Source organism: Chelonia mydas, chromosome 5 (assembly GCF_015237465.2).
Source record: "Chelonia mydas isolate rCheMyd1 chromosome 5, rCheMyd1.pri.v2, whole genome shotgun sequence".
Lineage (NCBI taxonomy): Eukaryota > Metazoa > Chordata > Testudines > Cheloniidae > Chelonia > Chelonia mydas.
In genome coordinates, this window is record NC_051245.2 from 125,240,523 (window position 1) to 125,262,743 (window position 22,221).

Below are 22,221 nucleotides of genomic sequence, written 5' to 3' on the forward strand. Positions count from 1 at the left end.
ATAGATCTGGACAAGGAGAAGTCTGGAGATAAATAAATGTGAGAAGGGAGGTACAGGTAGTAGAAACAAAAGTGAAACTGTTTGAGCATCATATTCCAGAAGTCTTCAGGTCTTTCTGAGTGTAGCCTTCATTGATCAGAGATCTACCATACCATTCTCTCACTGGAAGGAAAAACCTATAAGGGCAGCAGGCTGTAAAAGAGGCCCCGTTTGGGAATATTTTAATGAAGTTCCTCTACCTGTGGGTAAGACAGGCATGCGTGCAAAATGCAAACAGTGCAACAAAGGAATGCAAGGCCTGGTTGCCCTAATGAAACAACATCATGAGAAGTTTCAGAGTAACAGCTGTGTTAGTCTGTATTCGCAAAAAGAAAAGGAGTACTTGTGGCACCTTAGAGACTAACCAATTTATTTGAGCATAAGCTTTCATGAGCTACAGCTCACTTCATCGGATGCATACTGTGGAAAATACAGAAGATGTTTTTATATACACAAACCATGAAAAAATGGGTGTTTACCACAACAAAAGGTTTTCCTCTCCCCCCACCCCACTCTCCTGCTGGTAATAGCTTATCTAAAGTGATCACTCTCCTTACAATGTGCATGATAACCAAGGTGGGCCACTTCCAGCACAAATCCAGGGTTTAACAAGAACGTCTAAGGAATGGGGGGGGTAGGAAAAAACAAGGGGAAATAGGCTTGAGTAGAGACTGGGAGTGGCTAAGTCATTATGCAAGGTAACCTAAGTTAATTGTATCCAATTTGCAAATGAATTCCAATTCAGCAGTCTCTCGCTGGAATCTGGATTTGAAGTTTTTCTGTTGTAATATCGCAACTTTCATGTCTGTAATCGAGTGACCAGAGAGACTGAAGTGTTCTCCGACTGGTTTATGAATGTTATAATTCTTGACATCTGATTTGTGTCCATTTATTCTTTTACGTAGAGACTGTCCAGTTTGACCAATGTACATGGCAGAGGGGCATTGCTGGCACATGATGGCATATATCACATTGGTAGATGTGCACGTGAACGAGCCTCTGATAGTGTGGCTGATGTTATTAGGCTCTGTGATGGTGTCCCCTGAATAGATATGTGGGCACAGTTGGCAACGGGCTTTGTTGCAAGGATAGGTTCCTGGGTTAGTGGTTCTGTTGTGTGGTATGTGGTTGCTGGTGAGTATTCGCTTCAGGTTGGGGGGCTGTCTGTAGGCAAGGACTGGCCTGTCTCCCAAGATTTGTGAGAGTGTCGGGTCATCCTTCAGGATAGGTTGTAGATCCTTCATAATGAGTTGAAGGGGGTTTAGTTGGGGGCTGAAGGTGACGGCTAGTGGCGTTCTGTTATTTTCTTTGTTAGGCCTGTCCTGTAGTAGGTGACTTCTGGGAACTCTTCTGGCTCTATCAATCTGTTTCTTCACTTCCGCAGGTGGGTATTGTAGTTGTAAGAATGCTTGAAAGAGATCTTGTAGGTGTTTGTCTCTGTCTGAGGGGTTGGAGCAAATGCGGTTGTATCGCAGAGCTTGGCTGTAGACAATGGATCGTGTGGTGTGGTCAGGGTGAAAGCTGGAGGCATGTAGGTAGGAATAGCGGTCAGTAGACTTCCGGTATAGGGTGGTGTTTATGTGACCATCGTTTATTAGCACTGTAGTGTCCAGGAAGTGGATCTCTTGTGTGGACTGGACCAGGCTGAGGTTGATGGTGGGACGGAAATTGTTGAAATCATGGTGGAATTCCTCAAGGGCTTCTTTTCCATGGGTCCAGATGATGAAGATGTCATCAATATAGGGCGAGTAGGGACGTTAGGGGATGAGAGCTGAGGAAGCATTGTTCTAAGTCAGCCATAAAAATGTTGGCATACTGTGGGGCCATGCGGGTACCCATAGCAGTGCCGCTGATCTGAAGGTATACATTGTCCCCAAATGTAAAATAGTTATGGGTAAGGACAAAGTCACAAAGTTCAGCCACTAGGTTAGCCGTGACATTATCGGGGATAGTGTTCTTGACGGCTTGTAGTCCATCTTTGTGTGGAATGTTGGTGTAGAGGGCTTCTACATCCATAGTGGCCAGGATGGTGTTATCAGGAAGATCACCGATGGATTGTAGTTTCCTCAGGAAGTCAGTGGTGTCTCGAAGGTAGCTGGGAGTGCTGGTAGCGTAGGGCCTGAGGAGGGAGTCTACATAGCCAGACAATCCTGCTATCAGGGTGCCAATGCCTGAGATGATAGGGCGCCCAGGATTTCCAGGTTTATGGATCTTGGGTAGTAGATAGAATATCCCAGGTCGGGGTTCCAGGGGTGTGTCTGTGCAGATTTGATCTTGTGCTTTTTCAGGGAGTTTCTTGAGCAAATGCTGTAGTTTCTTTTGGTAACTCTCAGTGGGATCAGAGGGTAATGGCTTGTAGAAAGTGGTGTTGAAGAGCTGCCGAGCAGCCTCTTGTTCATATTCTGACCTATTCAGGATGACAACAGCACCTCCTTTGTCAGCCTTTTTGATTATGATGTCAGAGTTGTTTCTGAGGCTGTGGATGGCATTGTGTTCTGCACGGCTGAGGTTGTGGGGCAAGTGATGCTGCTTTTCCACAATTTCAGCCTGTGCACGTCGGCGAAAGCACTCTATGTAGAAGTCCAGTCTGCTGTCTCAACCTTCAGGAGGATTATCATACACATACCTTGATTATCATACACATTGTAAGGAGAGTGATCACTTTAGATAAGCTATTACCAGCACGAGAGTGGGGTGGGGGGAGAGAAAACCTTTTGTAGTGATAAACACCCATTTTTTCATGGTTTGTGTGTATAAAAACATCTTCTGTATTTTCCACAGTATGCATCCGATGAAGTGAGCTGTAGCTCACGAAAGCTTATGCTCAAATAAATTGGTTAGTCTCTAAGGTGCCACAAGTACTCCTTTTCTTTTTGCGAATACAGACTAACACGGCTGTTACTCTGAAACCTATCACTACAAAAGGTTTTCTCTCCCCCCACCCCACTCTCCTGCTGGTAATAGCTTATCTAAAGTGATCACTCTCCTCACAATGTGTATGATAATCAAGGTGGGCCACTTCCAGCACAAACCCAGGGTTTAACAAGAACGTCTGAGGAACAGTTGGGGGGGTGGGGGGGGAGGAATAAACAAGGGGAAATAGGTTACTTTTTATAATAACTCAACCATTCCCAGTCTCTATTCAAGCCTAAGTTAATTGTATCCAATTTGCAAATTAATTCCAATTCATGAGAAGTGTTCCTTCTCAAGAGGAAGCTGCGTTGAAGATGATGAAAGGAACAGGTCTGAACATGCAGAATCTTCAGGTTTGTAAACTTTTTTTTATTTCATACTTCTTTCTTAAGGACTGCCTGTCTTCCCTCTGGACTATTCTTGAATGTTTGAGCAAAAAAATATAGTTGTTACTCTATGGTACTATCAATTTTAGATGCAGTTGTGATAAAAAAAAAAAAAAAAACAGCTGAAATAGGCAGATCTTCCTTGCACAATTTCACCTTTGAAGTAGTACTGAGTGTTAGTGAATGCAATAAGTAATACTAAATGAGCAGTATGGTAATAATAATTAAATAACTGCATTGACTTATTTTGTTTAGGAGAATCGATCCTCAACATACAGGATTCTGAAGACTATCCACCTTCAAGATCACCATCATTTTCTATAGTTTCAGAGCTATCTGACAACGATAGTGTTTCAGTCACATCATGTATGTCACATAGCCACAATATAACACCTGTAGCAAAGAGGGGAAAAAAACTCCATCATCCAAAAACAACCATAGATAAGTTTGTGATAAGAACCCAGCAGATTACAAAAAGAGTTAATTGATGAAAAAATTGCCCGGTTTGTTTATGCAATAAACTCTCCTTTTTGTATGATTGAGAACCCACACTTCATTAACATGGTTCAGTCATTAAGACCAGGATACAGTCCACCCAACAGAGCAGATATTGCAGGCAAATTGCTGGATAAAGTGTATGAAAGAGAAACTGAGCAGTGTGCAAAAGGTCTAGAGGGTGAAATTGTTAACCTGAGTCTTGATGGGTGGAGCAATGTCCACAATGATCCTGTTGTATGTGCTTGTGTGACAACAGAAGAAGGGAATGTCTTCCTTACAGAAACAACTGATACATCAGGAAATGCACATACAGCAGAATATTTACAAGAAGTAGCAGTAAAAGCTATAACAAACTGAAAAAAAATTCAAATGTCTAGTACGCCGCTTGGTCACAGACAATGCTGCAAATGTATCAGAGAAGAAATTATTTAGGAGAGAGTGAAGAGAGTCCCAAGCTAATAATATATGGTCGCAGTGCTCATTTGATGCACCTCCTAGCCAAAGACTTCAGTGTTCCAGAAATAAAGGCTAATGTTGTTGAAACTGTAAAGTACTTCCCGTAACAACCACTTTGCAGCAGCTGCTCTGAAAAAAGTGGGAGGAACCAAGCCAACTCTCCCACAAGACGTGCGATGAACTCAGTAGTGGACAATTTTGAGCACTATATCAAGAACTGGCCTAATCTCATGACAGTTTGTGAACAAAATCGTGAAAAAATAGATGGCACTGTCATAGCCAAAGATCTCAACATTGGGCTTAAGAGAAATGTAGAACACATGCTGAGTACCCTGAAGCCTATTTCTGTAGCCTTGAACAAAAAGCACAGAAATAGCTGTTTTATTGCTGACACTGTTGAAATTTGAAAGGAACTGAGTGAGATCTTAAAAAGAGAAATATACAATGACAGAGTTAAATTACAAGCATTAAAAAAAACGAATGGGACAAGCACTATCTCCAGCTCATTTTCTTGCAAATATTCTCAGTACTTGGTACCAGGGTCAAACCTTAACTGCTGAAGAGGAGTTGGCTAGGACATGGACATCCAGCAATCATCCCTTCATTAATGCCAACTATAATAAACTTCAGAGCTAAGGGTGAACCGTTCAAGAAATATATGTTTGCTGATGATGTTTTAAAGAAAGTCACACCAGTGAACTGGTGGAAGTCACTTAAGCACTTGGATTCAGAGACTACTGAAGTGATAAACTCACTTTTAACAACAGTAGCTTCTTCCACCGACGTAGAAAGAACATTTTCTTCCTTTGGACTAATTCATTCCAAATTGAGAAATTGTTTGGGACCTGAAAAAGCAGGAAAGCTTGTTTTTCTTTTCCAGATTATGAACAAACAGGAAAATGAAGGTGAAGACAACTGAGTTAGCTGCAGGAGCCAATATTTTAAGTTTCTCATGTTGACCTGGCCGATATAGTCAATTTAATTTTTTTTTAATATTTCATTTAACTATTTTAGTTAAAATCAATTTTAAACACAAACAAACCTGATTTTAAAAAACTTGAATGTTTAACTAAATTCAAAAATTCATATGCTTGTTTTGTTAAAAAAATTATACGTTTGCTGTTGGAAGAAAAAAATCCAGAATACATAACATTGTTGTTTTAGTTAACTAAAACAATTTAAATGTCTGCCTGGTGACGTTCTCGTCCTAATACAGCACGGCAAGAAAATCCTCCAAATATTAATGAATTGGAGACAGTTCACCTCCCAATTACTTCATAAATATCTGCTTCAATTACCCTTGGTAAATGATATAACCAAACAATCATTCATTTTCTGATATAGCTGTAAAACTAATCTGAAAAGTTTTCAAAATAAATCACTTTAAAAATATATAGTGTGTACCTTCTAAAAATGAAACCTACATCTATCTCTGAGTTGTGAAGAATATGTTTTAAGGTTATAACAACCAACAAGCATGCACTTTTATGTAGAAATCTATGACTAAATCGAGTCTTCCTGACTAGTGATTTAAATCAATTTGATTTAAATCAAATCCACACAGATTACACCACAAAAAATGCCTTGTCTAATACGTTAACACATATAGAATTATTTTGGCAATACAATGCACTTCAACTTAGTAATCAATTTACTAATAGCTTCAATTATGACAATCTATGTACTTAAACCAATAAATGACTCCCACATATTAGAAAACACTATCAGCAGAAGTGAACCATAGCTTTCTAAATAAAATACTTGAAAGTACAAGAGAACTAACTAACTTCAAGTTGTTCCTTCAGCTGACAAAATGAAAACAGCGTTGTACAAGAATGACATTTCATACGAAAGCTGTGCAATCTGGGGACGCCGGCTGGGTTTACATATTGTTCTAAATAGGCTGAGGTTTATATTTGTACATGGGTAGATTATGTTTTTGAGTGCACGCTGTTAGAGAATCTCTCAGAGTCTATTGGGCTAGGTCTTTTTTCATTTTGAATTACAGTCATAATTCACCTAAGATTTATAATACATCCACTACCACCACAATGGATATATGTTCTATTGAAGATACAGAAGAAGTGTCACATATTGAATATCTGGATATAAGAATAAGGGTGAAAAATTATTCATGTGTAGGTTAAATTGAGAGGTTTGTCGACAAGATAATCATTTGCAAGCCAGCAATTCAATGATATTCACTTTTAGCTAGCTGAAAAAACTTGCTTTCATAATTAATCAGCTACTGCATATCAGCATCAGGTGTGTATTAAGGAATAAATGTTTCCCATCTTAACAGAAGCCAAGACAAAGCTATGTTATTAGTGAAGTGTAGACAATTATCCCCAAGTTCATCTGATACAAATGGAAGTTATTGCCACTGAATTACAAGTTTTAACCTTAAAACTTTGGGACATTTTAAGTTACTGTCAGTCACAAGGTTAGAATATGAAAGGATCATAAAGTTATCTGTCAAAAGCAGCTCAAATGCATGTCCATGGGGATATCATAAATTCACTTCCTGTCACTCTAGAGCGAGATGAAAAATAATGATTTTGAGGTAGTTGAAAGAAATATGGAAGGAACTTTCAGTTGAGAGGGCTTTAAAACACACACAGACTATAATGATGAAAAGTACAAAGATGTGGAACTGCTACTTGGGGTTTCCTTAAAGTAAACTATTCTCTTGCAGCAAATCCACTTTTCAAATTAATCTTCTATAAATGTTTAAAAATTATGTATTTGAGAATATCTTCATTAATAAAACTCTCAGAAAACAAATGGGAAGGCTGCATTCCATTGTCAAATGCTTCATACCCTCATCAAAACAATGCAAATGCACTGTACTGACAGTACATGGGCTCTTACCATATGATTTAACATTTTTCATGAATCAAGTTAATTGCAGTACATACATAGGTAGATACATTTCCAGAGTTTGCATACATAAGCACAGCTCCTGATCAGAAGCACCTCTGGGGAAAAGCACCATTAGCACTAGTTCAGGTATACACAGCAACACAACAACTGATTTGGTTATAGTAGGAGGTGGCCTTTTTCAATAAGCAAATACAGTAACCTATTTTGTCTGGCAACGGCTGACAAGTCAATTCAGGAACTGACAATTTTCTGATTTTCCTCTGAAGAGAATTTTCACTATTTTGCACAGTACATAGTTCTGTCTCTGTAGTTGCTTCAGAAAGGTTAGAGAACTCTCACTCTCAACCAAACAACAGCCTTTCTAAGAGTAAAAAAAGTGTCTGAATTATCAAGCCATTGTTTGCTTCTGTTCCACTCCCTCCTCCCCACAAACTTAGCCCTGTAACATACCTGGAAGAATTCTAAACCTCTGAGATGAGGGGTTTTGTTAAACTTTTCTCCAGTTTGTTTTCCCCCTTGTTACTATATATGCTGTGAACTTGACACACACAGGTAGAATATTAATTAGGAAATATATGAATTATATTTTCTTGAGAGAATCTAAGTATGGCAATGTTCCTAAACTGCTGAAAATTTGTACTGTTTCACTGCAGTACAAGAGTGTAGTGTATGGATCTCTTCTACCAGACTAGTGGCATCATCTCTAACAAAAAGCCAGTGGCATTTCACAACAGGTGGGATTGCTTTTGATGCAAAGCAACTTTCTTTTATCGTCTCTAGTCTACATGAACGCAGCAAATAGAGAGTCTTTAAGCCAATCAGCCTGACCCTTATTTAATTGCTTAACATTTGCCTTTAGTTTTACTATGAATTTAGTTTAGACAGAACTTTTGTTAATAAAAATGCAACACATAACTAGCAGATTCTGGACATTGACAGCATGTGCCCAGATCTGAACTTATTTTGATCAGACTGAAGGACAGCCAAGCTAGAGCACACTAGCACAAGACAAAATTGACAGTGTACTTATACCAACACTACTGCATAGCCCTAGATGACATTCAACCATTTTTGTAGTGATGTCAAAAAGTAGTAAACATTCAAGAGCATCCGGAGGTGGAAGATCTAAAGTTAGTCGTATATCACCAAGCACAATGTGCTCCAAATTATTAATAAATGCTTCTAAGTATTTCTGTTTCAAACTATGTACCAACTGGGCCCCCTGCCCAATATGAAAGAACACCAGAAAATGCTGGTGCTCAAATTCCTGCAAGACATCTTGCTCCACTTCATGTTTTTAAGATATTACAGCTTCAAAGACGCAGTTGATGGGAAGCAGATGATTACAGACTTGAATGGTTTTCAAAACACAGGTTCACATCAATTCAACAGGTGACTTCTTCCTAACATCAATAAGCCAGTTGGAGTTTCCATGCAAAGATTTATTTTAATGTATTCCATGGGTGGTTTACTGTAGAGTCCAATTTTCAAAAAGATTCTAGTTTTTCAGCTCTTAGTAACCACCAATTTTGTCCATTTTTTCCAGTTAACTAAAGACCACCTAGTTTAAGGAGCCATTTGGGAACACAATATTGAAGTCCATTAAAGCAGAAATGTAATACTCAAGTATGTTAGTGGAGAAGTAATATTTAGTAAGGTTACCTGTTTACAATATAAGTCTGTTTCACATCTAGTGGACACAGTTTGGGCAGGTCTACACAACAGCGGGGATCGATGCTTTGAGATCAATCCACCAGCGGTCGATTTAGCGGGTCTAGTAAAGACCCACCAAATCAACTGCAGATTTCTCATCGGGGGTGGACTACAGTGGTGGACTGGAGAGCAGAGTAAGGTAAATCGATGGGAGATTTTCTCCCGCAGACCCCCCGGTAACTCAACCTAAGGTACGTCGACTCCAGATATGTTATTCACATAGATGGAGTTGCATAACGTAGGTCGACTTACCGCAGTAGTGTAGACATAGCCTTAGTCGGATGAGTCTACGAAAATGCAGGATTAAGTTGATCAGAACTAATGATTATAGTACTGTACCTTGAGGTTCTGGTTCAGAGTTTATCTAGTAGTAAAAAACCTTCATACAATGGTGTTTAGTTTTATCTAGATAGGCATTTATACTGTGCTAGCATTGCTATCAAATCTCAATCAACTTCAAGACTCACATGATAAGATTTGGCTAGATCAGTCCATATGAATAAAAAATATGACAGATTTTTGGTCTGATAAGGGCTTTGAAAAAAAAATGCAATCTTTATACCAGCACCCAAATTTAAATCAATTAACTTTTCTGCTGTAGCTTCTGAAGGGCACTCTTTAAAAAGATTGGTGTCCCCCACCCTACTGAAGTAAATGATCACTGACTTCTTCCAGTTCCACACAGAATGTATTCCCTTACATACGCTTTTAATTAATATGTTTTAGTGGGCAACTAAGAAATTTAAACAAGGCCTTTCTATGAAGCATAAAAGTCATCCATTACTAGAAAGGAAACTTCTAACCTATCAAATAAGTCTTATGAATTACAAACAAACCTTTACAAGGCACATCACTAGCTAAAACAGCTTTTTATTTAAATCAGTCACTGAGGGAATGAGAAGTTCTCATTGTTAAAAGACCCAATACTGGTCAATATGGAACATACAACACTTAGCACTAAGAAAAGTTGTATTTAAGTCCTCGAAGTACACGGAATTCCAATTAATAATCTGAACTTTAGATTGTTTTACAGTGTAAAACAATGTAAGTTACACATCTGATTTACAAGTTGTAGTATACATTACATCTTGAGGTTTACATGCCTATAGATGTGAAGCGTTTTTCTAAAAGGATATTTGTTTTTCTAACAACAAGTAGGACAGTTTAACAGTAATAAACCTGGAGAACAACAAAGTTAAAAGTTTTCAAAAGGAAAAGTCCAGAGCACAATGTGATAATTAAGCAAAATCTATAAAGACTGGATTTGATACATTGATAACCAGGGCCCTGAGTGTAGAAAAACAGTTACACTAACTCTGGATTAAAGTTATGTTAAATTAGAAGTATTTAATTTTTTCAGAGTGAGTTCCACTTGCACTAGTAAAAGGGCATTCAAATAGTAATATGGTGCAAGTACCAAGACCTTTAACCACTATAGCATCAAGTTCACGATACACTACATTTCTTCACAGGCCAGTTTGAGGTGACCCTAATCACTTGTGGACTTAAAAGACACTGCAGTGCTACTATTAAATTGCACCTTGCTGAGAAGACACAACATCACAGCTGAAAACAACCAAACTTCACTGTGTAACATCAGGGCCATGAGAAAATTTTGGCAAAAAAAACGATCCATTATTTTACCAATTGGTACCACCTTCGGGTGATGCTTTTCACAAGCCTAAAAACCTATAAGCTATTCCAGATTCCTACACACACCTCATGCCACTAAGAGCCATAGCTATCCACAGCTCAGGTCACTTCTCACGCAGTTTAACCCTACTTCTCTCGATGGACGCAGGAACAGACATTTTTCAAAAGATGGGGGGTTTCTTAGCAACGTAAACCAACCCCTGATTGGGGGGGGGGGGTTCAGAAGGAGACTCCGCCAGCCCCCACCCCACACCAGACCCAGACACACCTGAGATACTGCACAGCAGGGGCGTCTGTGCCAAGCTTGTGGGACACACGGAGCTGGGGCCAGGCACTACCAGGGCAGGCCGAGCGGGCTCCCCCACATGCCAGGCGGCTCTGCACCCTGGGAGAAGGGGGCTGCAGAGAGGAGAGCCCTTGCCATACAAAGCCGGGAGAGGGACGGACGGACGGACAGACAGCGGGGGGGGGGGGGGGGCGAGCGGACAGAAACACAGACAGACACCCACAGCGCAGCCCGGGGGGGGGGGGGGACAGACGGGGGCGGGCTGCTAGAAGCGGACAGACAGACAGAGGAGGGGACGGACAGACAGGCACAGCGGGGACGGACGAATGGACACACACGGGGGGGACAGAGAAGCGGACAAACAGACAGACACAGCCGGGGGGGAGGGGTGCAGACGTCCTTGACAAACCCCGCTGTTGCCGCCGACGCAGAAAGTTAAAGCGCCCCCTCCCCAGGCTAGGGGGACGGAGGGGCCGGCCCTGCTCCCCTCCCGGCGCCCACTCCCCGGGGAAAGGCTGGGGGAGACGGGGGAGGCGACGGCGGCGGCGACTCCCGGGGGAGCGGGCGCCGGACCCTCCCCCGCCTCGCGCCGGGGGTCTCGGGGCTGCTCCTCGGCAGCTTGCCATGGCGCGGCCCGCCGGAGCGGGGGCAGCCCCGCGGGGCCGCCGCGGGGGGAAGGGGGCCCGGCACTGACCTGGCGGCGCGGGGGCCGGGCGGCGGGGCGCCGTGTCCGCCCGCGGGGGGGGCCTCCACTCCCTCCGACTCTCCCCCCAAAAGAAGGAAAAAATTCCGGCCGGAGTTTAAAACAAAGAGGCGGAAATAGCCGAGCGGCGCCGAGCGCGGCCGAGCGGGGGCGCCGCGCACCGGGAGCATGCGCACTGCCCGCGCCCGCCTCCCACACGCGCGGAGGGAAGGGGGCTGCGCTCGTGTCGCCGACCGCGGGGGGTCGGCTCTCAGCCCTGCGCGAGGGAGGGGAGGTGACGTGCGCGCGCGGGGAGCATTAGAGCAGCCGTGTGCCCCCTCCTCCCTGCGGGGAGCCCTACCTCCCCCCTCCCCCCGCAGGGAATCCCCATGGGAACCTGCCCCGTGCCTCCACTAGTGCGGGGGGGCTGGGAACGCCCCGCCCACCGACAGGGGGTGCGGGCTTCAGAAGCACCTAGCAACAGCCTGCGCCCCCCCTCCCGCTAGACACCCCCAACCCTCCACTAACCCCCACCCACACACACACCCCATCACACAGAACTGGACACCCCCCATCTCCACTAAACCCCTTCCCCCACACCCACCTTCATCACACAGGGCTGGACACCCCCATCCTCACTGCCAGACCCCTCCCCCAACTCTCCACTAAACCCCTTTCCCCCCACACACACACAGCCTCATCCTCACTGCCAGACCCCTCCCCCAACTCTCCACTAAACCCCTTTTCCCCCACACACACAGCCTCATCCTCACTGCCAGACCCCTCCCCCAACTCTCCACTAAACCCCTTTCCCCCACACACACACACCCTCATCCTCACTGCCAGACCCCTCCCCCAACTCTCCACTAAACCCCTTTCCCCCCCACACACACACACCCGCATCACACAGGGCTGGACACCCTGATCCCTACTGTCAGACACCCCCCAATTCTCCACTAAACCCCTTTCCCCCACATACACACCCTCATCACACAGGGCTGGACACCCTGATCCCTACTGCCAGACACCCCCTCCCCAACTCTCCACTAAACCCCTTCCCACACACACATCACACAGGGCTGGACACCCCCATCCTCACTGCCAGACCCCTCCCCCAACTCTCCACTAAACCCCTTTCCCCCCACACACACACAGCCTCATCCTCACTGCCAGACCCCTCCCCCAACTCTCCACTAAACCCCTTTTCCCCCACACACACAGCCTCATCCTCACTGCCAGACCCCTCCCCCAACTCTCCACTAAACCCCTTTCCCCCACACACACACACCCTCATCCTCACTGCCAGACCCCTCCCCCAACTCTCCACTAAACCCCTTTCCCCCCCACACACACACACCCGCATCACACAGGGCTGGACACCCTGATCCCTACTGTCAGACACCCCCCAATTCTCCACTAAACCCCTTTCCCCCACATACACACCCTCATCACACAGGGCTGGACACCCTGATCCCTACTGCCAGACACCCCCTCCCCAACTCTCCACTAAACCCCTTCCCACACACACATCACACAGGGCTGGACACCCCCATCCCCACTGCCAACCCCCCCCCCAACCCTCCACTAAAGGCTCTAGGACAACCCCTCCCCCCACATACAAACACCCCCTCACACAAGGTTGGACACCCCAATCCCCACTGCCAGACAACCCCCAAACCTCCACTAGCTCTAGGATAACCGCTCCCCCACGCACGCCCTCACACAGGGCTGCACACCCGCATCCCACCAGGCCAGACTCCCCCCAGCCCCACACACACACACAGCCAGATACCCCCGAACTCTCACCAACACCCTCAATGCAATACAAAAAGCTCTGTGACAAACCACTTAGACACACACCCCCCATATGAAACAGTCAGACACCCCCAACCCTCCACCCTAGCACTAAAGACTCCTTGACAACCCACCAACACACCCCAACAATCTCATCACAGACTGCTAAACACCCCCTACTGCCAGCTCACCATAACACCCAGGCATGCATGAACACCACCACAAGCAAAAGGCTCCAGAAATATCTGCTGGTGCCCACTCCAAAACACACAGCACCAATCCCCTACACACTGCTAAAGGCACCAGAAAAACATCTACTGAAACCCCCACACAGCACTGCCAAAACACTCAATTCACTTAAAAATCCTGACCATTTAAAGACAATTTTGGGGTGCTATTTACTTGCTTTCCAGTTTGAGGCTCAGGTTACACATCTTTTTAAGGTTTTTTTCCTACAACTTTGAGGGCTAGAAACCTAACTTTTTAAATAAAAAAAGAAAAAGAAGAAAGCTGAGACATTCAATCATATACCTCCATGAGCTGAGGTTTAAGAAATACACCAGTTAATGAGAGGCTCACAAGAGCTGGCAAAACTGAATTATATGCAAATTACCTAATGAGCTAATTTGCGGATAGACCATACACTGCAGTTTATGAAAGTAGGTGGATTTAGTGCTGGTGAAAAGCATTGACTTCACAAGCGTACCTGAAGTCCTCTGCACTTAGTGGACAAGCTTCCTGCATTGCCATTAGAGCAAAAGGCAATAAGAAGAAGGATAGCTCAGTGGTTTGAGCACTTTGCTAAACCCAGGGTTGTGAATTCAATCCTTGAGGGGGCCATTTAGAGATCTGGGCCAAAAATTGGGGATTGGTCCTGCTTTGAGAAGGGGGTTGGACTAGATGACCTCCTGAGGTCCCTTCCAACCCTGATATTCTGTGTGAATACTGATCTGGGGGAGGAGCTTCCTCTAGGAGTAAAAGGAGGGGGTAGTTCAAACTCCATGCAGTTATTACATTCTATCAGGTCTTTCAGATCTGAAGAAGAGCTCTGTGTAGCTCAAGAGCGTGTCTCTTCCTCATCCACCTTGTCTCTCTATCAAGTCTGTCAATTCATGCAAGCATCATGGTGAGTTTGTGATGTGGGATCTGTAACTGAGGACCAAACTCATCCCAAATAGGGGATACTAATCATCATCCCTTCGACGGAAAATTATAAACTCTACTGAGCTGGACTGGGGTCAAACTGGTGACCTATAGATGAAAGGCTCTGTAGCTCATTAGTAGTGCCCTGAGGCATCCAATCCCTCACAAAAATGCTAATAACACACCATCAAAAATTAGGCTTGTTTTCTTGAAATATAAATTTATTAAATGCAGTTCTAATACAATATTAACACAACAGCCAAATTCTCTTCTCCACAGATTGTTTCTGCAATATAATACCATTTCCCATTAGAACTATTCCATGATCACATTTGGGGTGGGGGGGACACATACATACACAAAAACCACGTAAAAGAACATTAAGATTGCAAAGACAAGTACTCCAAAATTAAGACTTTCCGGAATTAAAATTACCAGTGCAAACCTGCATCTTCCCATATGTTCATGGTACTCTTTAGTTACATGCTCACACACTATTTTCCCACATAGTTGTTCAGCAGTATTTTAACCCAGGACTTTCAGAGCCAAAGGATAGGTGGCTTCCAGTTCAACTAGAAGAGCAACTGGTAGCACAGGTAGGCTGTCCTGTGTGGTACAGTCCCTAGAGGGGACATAGCACTTTGCCCATTTGTTACCCAATATTCCACTATTGTCTTAAGCATTTATGTATCTACTCCTGAGGTCTTTTCCTGGTTCTAAGAGCAAAGTGTTATCTAGTGGCAAGATCAGTGGGTACATACAGTAAGCCAAACCTATAGAAGCTGGATATGAGTCAACAGTGTGCCATTGTTGCCAAGAAGGCCAATGGCATTTTGGGATGTATAAGTAGGGGCATAGCCAGCAGATCGAGGGATGTGATCATTCCCCTCTATTTGACATTGGTGAGGCCTCATCTGGAGTACTGTGTCCAGTTTTGGGCCCCACACTACAAGAAGGATGTGAAAAAATTGGAAAGCATCCAGTGGAAGGCAACAAAAATGATTAGGGGACTGGAACCCATGACTTATGAGGAGAGGCTGAGGGAACTGGGATTGTTTAGTCTGCAGAAGAGAAGAATGAGGGGGGATTTGATAGCTGCTTTCAACTACCTGAAAGGGGGTTCCAAAGAGGATGGATCTAGACTGTTCTCAGTGGTAGCAGATGACAGAACAAGGAGTAATGGTCTCAAGTTGCAGTGGGGGAGGTTTAGGTTGGATATTAGGAAAAACTTTTTCACTAGGAGGGTGGTGAAACATTGGAATGCGTTACTTAGGGAGGTGGTGGAATCTCCTTCCTTTGAAGTTTTTAAGGTCAGGCTTGACAAAGCCCTGGCTGGGACGATTTAGTTGGGGATTGGTCCTGCTTTGAGCGGGGGTTGGAGTGGATGACCTCCTGAGGTCCCTTCCAACCCTGATATTCTATGATTTGGCACATTTAGCTTCAAAGGCAGTATGGCCAAGTGGAGGAGACTTGTCTGGAAGAGAACTGGGTCCTATTCCCAGTTTTGCCTCAAATGACCTTATGCAGTTCTTCTGTTACCTTATTTAAAACATGAAAACTGATGGTTGCCTGCCTCCTGGGGTTGGGATATGAGACGCTGATGAGTAAAAAAGGTAGTGAACTGCACAGAAATATTAACAGCACTTAACAGAAGTGAAACTAAAACCCATAGTCTCCTGGCTTTTTCCAGCCCAGTGTGTCTTCTCTTAGGCCAAATTATCTTTTTGGTGGGGAAAGGTCTCTGGGCAAGCATGGCAGAGCTAACAAATGTGCAAGTGTCACAAGGGGAGATGCAACACCAACTGACCCCAGTCGGCGGTGGGCGGGATCAAAGCTGGCAGCTCTGGAGCTTAGTGTGTGAGCCTCTGCATGACCTAAAAGCCATATGGCTATTAGCTAAGGCTGTAGAGCAGACTCATTAATCTCTCTCTTTAAGTGGTATCGGTGCCCCAAGATGGGACAGAACACCACACCCAGGTGGTGTGTGGGTTACAGAGACACTTAACTAATCAAGTAAAGGCTGCAAGACAAATCCATCAGCACCTCCCCAGTATGTATGTCAAAGGCTCCAGGATATTAAGGTTCCATTACCTTCTATCAGTTCTTTTAAAAGTTTATATGACGTTTTGTATTACTGAAGGGCCTACATCCCACCCTAGAGCTGGGGAAAGATAAGGTCTGAACTCTGCAGCTCCATCTCTAGTTACAAATATTTTGTAAGAGTCTGCTTCCTTGGGATGTCTACATCAGAGAGAGATGACAAGACCATGTCTGCTCAAGGAATTAATTTACTTTAAAAATACCCTTGAGAGCAAACATGTGAAGTGACTGTCCTGACCCTTCAGTGAGAGCTGAGGCCATAGTTTTTTCTCACTGTAACCTCTTTGCCCTAACATTAGTTCTGCTGCTGCTGCTACCCATTGAACAGTGATTTAACCTGTAAATAACATTTCTGACAGGCAAGGTCAGCCTGTAACTAAATACAGTTCTACTTACATTGTGATTGAACAGGTACAAGCAGTCATAGGAACTGTAGCATTTGGAACAAATGCTGAGCTGGAACTTCCTGTTAGCATCTCAATCATCAACAGTATTGCACTAAGGGGAAAGCAACAAGAAGAGGGAAAGAGATCTGGATGGAACAACAAGAATTAGCAGTTAAAGAATTTCTCCTTGATATGTTTGACAAACTTTAATCCTCAACATCCCTGTGAAATCAAAGTGTTACAATTATAAATGAAGCTGAGGTTAAGAAACTTGCAGAAGATTACAAGGGGAATCAGTGTTAGTGCTCAGTACTGGAAACACTCCAGGCTGAATAAGATTAAAGAGCAAAAATCCTAGCTAAAACTGAGGGGGGGAAATAGTTTTCGCTTTTTGGTTGCAGAGAAATATGACAATATATCCAAGCAATACATTTCTGGGCAGTGTCAAAACACAGCAAACTATACAACATTTTAGAGATACCAGCTAAAGTACAGGATGGTCCAAGAATTATTTTTGGAGATATCATTTACAAGCAACCGAAGCTTGAAGTAGACAAAGTCACCCTAACTTGCAGAGATCTAAACTGCAGTCCCACAAAAGTAACAAGAAGGGATTACTTCTCAAGTACAGAAGCCAGAATGGCTCAGCAAAAGGCTCCATTTGTACAAGCATAAGTGTCCAGAGTGGCTAATAAAAGAATGCATGGAAGACAAAACCACACCTTTACTGATCTGCTCTAAGGGAGCATTACCGTTCAGCTCATGAGGTGAAAAATACTATTCTAGAAGAGTAAGCCTTAACATTTGACCTTTGACATCTGGACTATGACAGCATTCAGTATTGCCAACTCCTGCAATTTCATCATGAGTCTCACGATATTTTGTGTTGTACTTCCTTAAAGCCCCAGTTCCTGGAGATAAACACTTAGGCAAGAGTCTCAGCTTGAAGTTAAAAAGTTGGTGCAACTTTGAGAGCTAGAGAAAAAGCTTGAAAACATGACTTGAGTGCACTCAGAGTTTCAAAAATGGATATTAAATAACTCCAAATTATGTAAGATTTACTCAGTTTTAAGCTGATTTCGTAATTTTTTGGGCTGGACTCATGGATTTTTAAAAACATTTGGGCTGGTAATATTAGCATCTCAGCCTCACTGAAGTTTAAGGGAAATTGAAACAGAGCACAATTTCCTCATGGGAACTGGAGAAGCACATATGAATGGAGGAAGGGATAACACACAGGGCAACCTTATCTTTGGAAACACCAGTAATGAAGGTTTAATGAGCCAGAGACAATAGTTTATACACTGGGCACACCAATATAATGGCTTTTAGAAGAACCTACTTAAGAGTTAAATATTTCAGAGAAACAAAGCAATGTTCATAAGTATTGATACAGAGAAGATGTAGTACAGGAATCTGTCTCCATGGAAATCCTTAATTCTCACTATAGCTCTAAAGGAACATTTGAAAGAGGACATTGACGTATGAGACCCCCTTGAATACTTCCTGATAGCCAAGCTTGCATCAAAACTCTGATAAAAGAAACCCACGGTCTTGTTGATGGGGTCCTTGAGCTTAATCATAGAACCATAGGGTTAAAAGGGACTGCAAGGGTCATCTAGTCTAACCCCCTGCTGAGATGCAGGATTTGTTGTATCTAAATGGATGTGTCACACCAGAATGACAACTTGCTCAAAATTCTGTAAAACAGGAAACAGATGGTCTCATGAACCTTTAAAGTCATAGATTCTGAGGCCAGCAAGGACCACTGTGATCATCTAGTCTAATCTCCTGTATAGCACAGACCATAGAACTTTCCCAAAATACTTCCTAGAACATGTCTTTTAGAAAAACATCCAGTCTTGATAAATTGTCAGTGATGGAGAATCCACCACCACCCGTGGTAAATTGTTCCAGGGGTTAATTACCCTCACTGTTAAAAACGTATGTTCTATTTCCAGTCTGAATTTGTCTAGCTTCAACTTCCAGTCGTTAGATGGTGTTATACCTTTCTCTCCCAGACTGAAGAGCCCATTATCAAATATTTGTTCCCCATATTGGTACTTATATATGTTTGTAATCAAGTCACCCCTTAACCTTCTCTTTGTGAAACTATATAGATTGAGCACCTTGAGTCTATCACTAGAAGGCAGCTTTTCTAACCCTTTAATCATTCTCAAGACTCTTCTCTGAACCCTGTCCAATTTATCAACATTCTTCTTGAGAATAATGCTCTCAAATACATCTTTAAGGTGACATGGCATCCTAGAAGCTGGCTATTTGGGCAGGGGAGGATTCAGTTCCAGCTCCCAACAAGTTCCCCAATGTACAAGCTTGGCTCTCAGGAGGGCAGAATTTGTGCCCAACAATGAAGCATGATGCCCTTTTCCTGACTCCTGTTCTGCTACTCTGGTTCCTCGTCAGTTAAAGATCTGGCAGACAGTCTGGTATGACAGCAACAGCGAGGCTAAAGTGCAGTGCCTCACCAATAAATAAATCAAACAATGAACATGAATTCACAGTCTTCTCCACCTTCTTGGCTATTTTAACATCCCATGAATTTGAAGGCCTGTCTAGACTGGCAAAATCTGAGCTAAGAAAGCAAAAGGTGGTTCTGGACAAGATGAAATCTTTTCCTCTCCACCGTGCAAGGCAGAGCAAGAGTGGGATGTTGACAAGAGGCTCCAGCACAGCTGGACCAGCACACCAAAATTATGCCATTCAACTGGTAGATGGTGCTGCTTCTCAAAGCAGTGAGAGAGTGGAAGTGAAGGACCCAGTCCTTTTCACCCAAAGCCCAATTAATTTCTGTTTGTTCATTCTGGATTCTCTGTGTGTCTTCTCCATGCCTAGACACATAGCATACAGTTAGAACAAGCTTTACTACAATACCAGCTTCATCCACTAAGTCTTAAACTTCCTAAAGCATCCACAGGATCACCAGCACATCACAATGGCCATGCTAGATCAGACCAATGGTCCATTTAGTCCAGTATCCTGTCTTCTGGCAGTGGCCAATGCCAAGTGTTTCAGAGGGAATGAACAGAACATGGAAATTATCAAGTGATCCATCCCCCATCATCCACTCTCAGCTTCTGGCAGTCAGCAGTTAGGGACACCCAGACCATGGGGTCTCATCCCTGGTGATTAACCATTGATGGACATTTGCAAATTCTTTTTTGAATCCAGTTATACTTCTGGCCTTCAGAACATCCCCTGGCAACATGTTCCAAAAATTGACTGTGTGTTGTGTGAAGAAAGGACTTCCTTTTGTTCCTTTTAAACCTGCTGCATATTAATTTCATTGGGTGACACCTGGTTCTTGTATTATGTGGAGGAGTAAATAACGTTTCCTTATTCATTTTCTCCACACCATTCATGATTTTATAGACCTCTATCATCTCCCCTCTTGGTCGTCTCTTTTCCAAGCTGAAAAGTCCCAGTGTTTTTAATCTCTCCTCATGTGGAAGCTCTTACATATCTTTAATCATTTTTGTTACCCTTCTCTGTACCTTTTCCAATTCTAATATATCTTTTTTGAGATGGGGCAACTAGAACTGCATGTAGTTTTCAAGGTGATGCTGTACAATAGATTTATGTAGTGGCATTATGATATTTACTGCCTTATTATCTATCCCTTTCCTAATGGTTCCTAACATTGTTCACTTTTTTGACTGCTTCTGCACATTGAGCGAATGTTCTCAGAGAATATCCACAATAACTCCAAGATCTCTTTCTTGAGTGGTAACAGCTAATTTAGACCCATCATTTTGATGTATAGTTGGGATTATGTTTTCCAATGTGCATTACTTTGCATTTATCAACACTGATTTTCATGTGCCATTTTGTTACCCAGTCACTCAGTTTTGTGAGATCCCTTTGTAACTCTTCACAATCTGCTTTGTACTTAACTATCTTGAGTAATTTTGTATTGTCTGCAAATTTTGCCACCTCACTCTTTACCCCTTTTTCCAGATAATTTATGAATACGTTAAACAGCACTCGTCCCAGTGGGACACCACTATTTACCTCTCTCCAGTCTGAAAACTGACCATTTATTGCTACCCTTTGTTTCCTGTCTTTTAACCTGTTACTGATCCATGAGAGGATCTTCCTTCTTATCCCATGACTGCTTACTTTGCTTAAGTGCCTTTGGCGAGGGACCTTGTCAAAGATTTTCTGAAAGTCCAAGTACACTATATCCACTGGATCACCCTTGTCTACCTGTTTGTTGACCCTCTCAAAGAATTCTAATAGATTGGTGAGGCATAATTTCCCTTAACAAAAGCTGTTTTGACTCCTGTCTCCAACAAATTGCGTTCATCTATATGTCTGATAATTCTGTTTTTTATTATAGTTTCAACCAATTTGCCTGGTGCTGAAGTTAGGCTTACCAACCTGTAATTGGCAGGATCACCTCTGGAGCCTTTTTTTAAAAAATTGATGTCACATTAGCTATCTTCCAGTCATCTGGTACAGAACCTAATTTAAGTGATACATTACATACCACAGTTAGTAGTTCTGTAGTTTCATATCTTAGTTCCTTCAGAATTCTTGGGTGAATATCATCTGGCCTGATGACTTATTACTGTTTAATTTTTCAGTATTTTCCAAAACCTCCACTATTGACACCTCAATCTGGGACAGTTCCTCAGATTGGTTCCTTAAAAAGAATGGCTTAGGTGTGGGGATCTCCCTTACATCCCTTACAGTGAAGATCAATGCAAAGAATTCATTTAGTTTCTCAGCAATGGCCTTATCGTCCTTGAGTGCTCTTTTAGCACCTCGATGATCCAGTGACTCAACTGATTGTTTGGCAGGCTTCCTGCTTCTGATGTACTTTAATAAGTTTTTGTTGTTAATTTGAGCCTTTTGCCAGTTGTTCTTCAAATTCTTTTTTGGACTCCCTAATTATAGGTTTACACTTGACTTGCCAGAGTCTATGCTCCTTTTTATTTTCCTCAGTAGGATTTAATGTCCAACTTTTTAAAGGATGCCTTTTTGCTTCTAATTGCTTCTTTTACTTTCTTGTTTAGCTATGGTGGCACTTTTTTGTCCTCACCATGTTTTTTAATTTGGGTATACATTTAATTTGAGCCTCTATTATAATGGTTTTAATAAGTTTCCATGCAGCTTTTGGGCAATTCACTTTTGTGACTGTACCTTTTAATTTTCATTGAACTAGCCTCCTCATTTTTATGTACTTGCCCTTTCCTAGATTAAATGCTACTGTGGTGGGCTTCTTTGGCATTCCCCCCACCCGCCAAGGATGTCAAATTTATGGCTGCT

The 22,221-nt window shown here is 42.9% G+C and overlaps 1 protein-coding gene across 11 annotated transcripts in view; it reads right to left on the bottom strand.

The window, feature by feature from the left end:
* Nucleotides 1-13,877, bottom strand: part of PCGF3 (polycomb group ring finger 3) — a 110,802-nt gene extending 96,925 nt beyond the window's left edge. For 7 of the 11 annotated variants that reach the window (XM_043546307.1, XM_043546304.1, XM_043546305.1 and 4 more), the window contains exon 1: nucleotides 11,522-11,640. The gene's annotated coding sequence lies outside the window, so the exon portion shown is untranslated. Of the gene's footprint in view, nucleotides 1-11,521; nucleotides 11,702-13,834 lie in introns of those variants that run through there. The other 4 variants (XM_043546306.1, XM_043546301.1, XM_043546308.1 and 1 more) reach the window with 3 other exon arrangements.
* Nucleotides 13,878-22,221: the final 8,344 nt, after the last annotated feature.